Below are 4911 nucleotides of genomic sequence, written 5' to 3' on the forward strand. Positions count from 1 at the left end.
CTTTTTTTTTTTTTTAATATGCTCCACTTGTATTTGTTTGAAGGTATTTTACTATGGCTAAGGACAGAAGTCAAAAAGCCCAATGCTGAATAGATTCTTTGCAAGTTAGTCTAAACTGCACAGATTGAACTAATAAGCAAGTGAAAAGGAATTCATTTTTTATTCCAGAAATGCAGCCACGTGCCTACAGTGGCCCTGGCCAGAAGCCAAGGGGTGCTAAAGCATGCCTCCCAGCTCAGCTGGAGCAGACGGCTCAGGCCAAGGCTAGCACACCCAACTTGTGACGCGGGCAGTTTCCTGGGAGGTGCAAAACATCCTGGGATACTAGGGGACTGGGAGTTAAACTTCAAAATCAGGAGGGGATCTAGAACCAAAGTTCAATAAACTGATTTAACCTAAATCAGTTAAAGTCCGATACTACATCCATCCAGGTTTATCTTAAACGAGTTTCAGCCATTTTGAAAAAAATTTAATTGCACTGAGCTTCTGTTGTGTCACACATTTGAACCAGTTTCTGATCATTTATACCAGTTTGTGTAATTTCTGTCCCTAGCCTGTATGTTCTTACCAGGAAAAAACTATCAGGAGGCATGCCCACTAGTGTCAGTCACTTTACTGAAGTACAAAGCTATCCCTTGAGTCAGGAGTAACTCTACACTTGGATAAGTTTCACTGGCATAAGAGTCATGTATCCATAGCTCCAGGCAATTCTGTCCCAAATTAGCCATTTGCCCAATGCCTGCAAGCTATTACTGACAAGGCAGTGTAAGTGCTAACTACAGGAGAAGTGGCTGTCTAATCTGCACACAAGTGTTGCCAACATCAAAAATCAATGCAACTGACACTAGTAATGACCTATTTTTCAACACTTTTGAGCTTAGTTTACACAGTAGGAATCCACATCAGTCATATACAGGTAGTTTGCAGCCTACGTCATCTGCAGCAGTTTACTGAATTAAGAACAATCTGTTCAGCTGTTTGCTGAAGCTTTTTCTTCAAAAGAAGGCTGCTTCTTCATTCAGAGCTCATGCACTGTTCTATGTAGCAGATCTGAAAGCAGCACCCTTTTAAATAAAAAAGTCACAGCAAAAAGAACACTTTAGTGGTCCTACAAAACTGGTTGGTGAGGCTCTGTATGCCCGTAGTTACGTCACAAACCCACAAATCATCTTTACTGAGGGCTCAGGAATATAATCCCACAAAATATCCATGTTCTACTACAACGATCTATGCAGAAGGGCAGAGAATTGAGCACAGCCCCTTTTTCCTTTACCCCAAAGCCAAATGAAACAGCTAATATCATTATAAATATAAATATAAAAGTAATATATTTGGGTATTGTATCTGCCTAATTTTTTAGCCTTTAGAGTTTGTGTTTTCAAACTTTCTTAGTATTCACAAAAAGTAGAAATTTCCTTTGTTTTAATTAAGATCAGACTTCTTGCACAAAATGAAGAAACTAATCCTCATTCTGTCAGGACAAAATGCATCAGGGTAAAAGGAGGCTTCAGTCTGTGGTCTGAATTCAATGCAGGTTAGTACTGATGCCAAGCTATCACCATCCCCAAAGAGCTCAGTCATCTCATTTAAATGAATTATGGTTTGATATCAATCTCCAGAAACTAAGGCCTATATCCACAAAGGTACTGTCATGGCTTGATGCTACTGAAGTAAGTAGGAGTTAGAATCCTAGCTACCTGAATAGATCTGAGCCTATCCATCTGCATCAAGAATACCAACACTATTGCTGGCAATCCAAAGGGATAGGTCAGATATCATTGGCAGGGAGATTCACAGGGAAGTTGGAGGTAAATTGGCCAAAAGACTAACCTCAGCAACTGAGCTCTACCACTTTTGCAAATATACAAGTCAAAGAAAGTCTTTCCTTTTCCAATGCCATCTCTATGGCACTTCTCACTAGCACTTTTTCTTCCTCATAAAGGTGACACTGATATTTTGAATCACTACATCATCCACTAAACTGATCAACTGTATCTAAAATACACAAAAAAAACCATGCATAAATAGGCAACTGGAAATTTATATGAATTGAAACAGACCCTAAAGCCAGCTTCCAAGAGATGTATTAAACTGAATTAGACTTGTTGCCATAAAAGTCTTTCCTCTCCTGCTTTATTAAAATATTTTAAGGGAGCTGATGGGCTCAAGAGAGCTAGTACAAACACAGATGACCAGGTTTCATTATTAATAGTAATAATAAAGGGCATAGTTACCATGCCTTTTATTTGACAAATCTCAAAGCAATTACTTTAGACCCAACACCTTTGTGAGGTAGTCAGCTTCTCTACTTGGTGGTACTAAGAAGCTCTGCAGTACCTGTTGTAATCTGCAGAGAAGCAGCTGACTTGGAGGTAAAATGAGATTGTTGTCTGTCAGTTCACAGCAATACTATACAACAGCTTAGGGCAGAAAATTAGGAAAAATCTCTTTACAACTAAAGCTGCAGTGAAAACTTAGGGAAAATTCAGAATATAATGCCTGGCAATCCTAGGTTCTTACAAAAATACCAAGAGACTAATATGTAGCTTTGTTCCCTTTATAAGCTTTCTGAATTTAAACAAAAATATTAAAATGTTTAAAAAAACTTCACATATTTTAATATTTTTTTTTCCTCCTCAGTGACCACACTCCTGGCTGCACATCCATGGTGTAGAAAGAGACTAGATCCACTTATCAGGAAGCTGAGGGTGGGGAGGAGCTCAATATCATAAGCAGCAGCTGGAACAAATTTGCCACATGCTGTGTTCTGTTCTTCAAGAGGTCAGTGCAGACTGCAGCAAAAGGCTGGGAGCTACCAGTAAAACAAGAGGTGCAGTCAGCTGTCTGGACAACAGAATTACTGTAAGAAAACATATTGGGGAAGCTGCTACTATTGACAGCTCCTTATTTATAATTCAACAAAGGCATAGAAGGAGTGGAAGAGAGAGGAGGTATTTATAAAAAGCACCTTGATCAAAAGATGAAGCCACCAAGCAAAAGTTCAAAGCTTATTGCAAGACACCTACTACTGCTCAGCTTCCCTCTGGATTTACCTATTCAAATCTGCCCTCCACATATACTCTGCCTAAACAGCTTTCCTTAACTTCTAACCCCTGTACTGTGACTTCTCTTCCCTTTTAAAGAAAGGGGTCCCAAGTTCATTTGCTACAGATGACCTATACAGGGGCATTATTACACTGCTAACCCTTTCAGATGCTGCTGCTTCAGGAGTGAATTCAGAGAACTACGTGCAGATCAGACATATGGAGAGATCATCAGTTTGTGCTCTGCAGGATGAAGGCATCAAAACAAGCAGGCCAAACACCCTCCTCCACAATCCCTCATGTATTCTTGGACAGAGGAAAAAACAAAAGCAAAAGATACATGTCTGGGACCTGTATCAGAATCAGACCAAGTGGTGGGCCAGAGTAAAAGGACCTGGGGCTTCTTCCAGTGAGCGGGTAAGCAACAGGCCCTCTTCCACCAGAATCAACACAAGCGCCTGACCCGTAAGTTACAGAACCTGCACAGGCAAGCAGCAGTGGGCTGGGACATAAGGGAGACCACGAGGGAGGTGAAGGCCCAGCTCGGTGCTTGGTACCGGAAGGAGGCCAGGAAAAAGATCTTCCAGGCCAGGGCCCCCTGTGTGGAGGAGGGGGAGGAGTGATCTACTTACTTCTCCAGGCTGAAGAAAAGCAAGGAGAAGGTCATGACATGCCTAAGAGACAGAGAAGGAGTGGAGCACCAGTCAAAGGATGGCATGCTTGTCACAACAGCCACCTTCTACCAGGAGCTGTACATAGAGAAGCCGGTGGACCTGGAAGCCATACGGCTGTGCCTGCGAAGCCTCACCCAGACCCTCGAGGAGGATGAGCAGCGGCAGCTGGAGAAGGACTGGAAGCCGGAGGAGCTGAAGAGGACCCTCTGGAGTTTCAAGAACAGTAAGACTCCTGGATTGGACAGCCTGCCCAAGGAGTTTTACCTGACCTTCTGGGATCTAGTGGGCCCCAACCTGCTGAAGCTCTTCCAAAAGCACCTTCAGGAGGGCTGACTGGGAGTGGGGATGGAGGGGAGCCTCATGCCCATCCTGTACAAGAAGGATCTGAGGGAGGGGTTGAAGAACTGGAGGCTGATCGCCCCTCTGAATTTTAACTACAAGCTGTTGACCAAAGTTTTGGCTGAGCAATTTGAATCTGTCCTAGGTGCAGTCATCCACAAGGACCAGTCATGTGGGGTGCCAGGACACCAGAATCACAGAGCCCTGGTGCAACTGAGACATGCTCCAGCTGGAGAGGGAGAGAGGGCAGAGCATTGCCATCCTAAACCTGGACCTGGAGAAGGCCTATGACAGAGTGTCCCACCAGTTCTTGTTCCAGATGCTGGAGCAGGTGAGAGTCCCCCTGACCTTCATCGGCTGGATCAGGACTCTCTAAATGGAAGCGAGCAGTGAAGCACAGATCAACCATTTTCTAAGTGCCCGGATTGCAGTGGAGTCAGGGGCCCGGCATAGCTGCCCGTTCTCCCCGATCCTGTTCATCTGCACCATCAAGCCCCTGGCCCAGCACCTGAGACAGGACCCAGGGATCTGCGGAGTCCACATTCCAGGTAGCAGCAACCGAGAGGCCAAGGTCTTGGCCTACATGGACAGTTTGATCATCCTGTGCTGGACAAAGTGGTTGGCAGAGAGAGCCCTGGGGCACACACAGGTATACAAGGTGGTTACAGTGGCCCAGCTCAGTGCAAACAAAAGCACGTGCCTTCCTGTGGGTGAACTCAGGAACCTGGAGTCCCTGGGGGTCTCGGTCCCCCGCGAAGGGGTCAGAATCTTCAGACAGAGTTTGCCCCCGAGCTGAGTGGCAGAACAGCATGGGGGAAGACTGAGGCAAAGGTAAAGCAGAGACTGAGGCTGTG

The 4911-nt window shown here is 44.7% G+C and overlaps 1 protein-coding gene across 2 annotated transcripts in view; it reads right to left on the reverse strand.

The window, feature by feature from the left end:
* FAM126B (family with sequence similarity 126 member B) overlaps positions 1-4911 on the reverse strand; it is an 88115-nt gene that overhangs the window by 58076 nt on the left and 25128 nt on the right. The gene's annotated exons all lie outside the window — the stretch shown is intronic.

Source organism: Gavialis gangeticus, unplaced genomic scaffold (assembly GCF_001723915.1).
Source record: "Gavialis gangeticus isolate Ggan-Ray unplaced genomic scaffold, GavGan_comp1, whole genome shotgun sequence".
NCBI lineage: Eukaryota > Metazoa > Chordata > Crocodylia > Gavialidae > Gavialis > Gavialis gangeticus.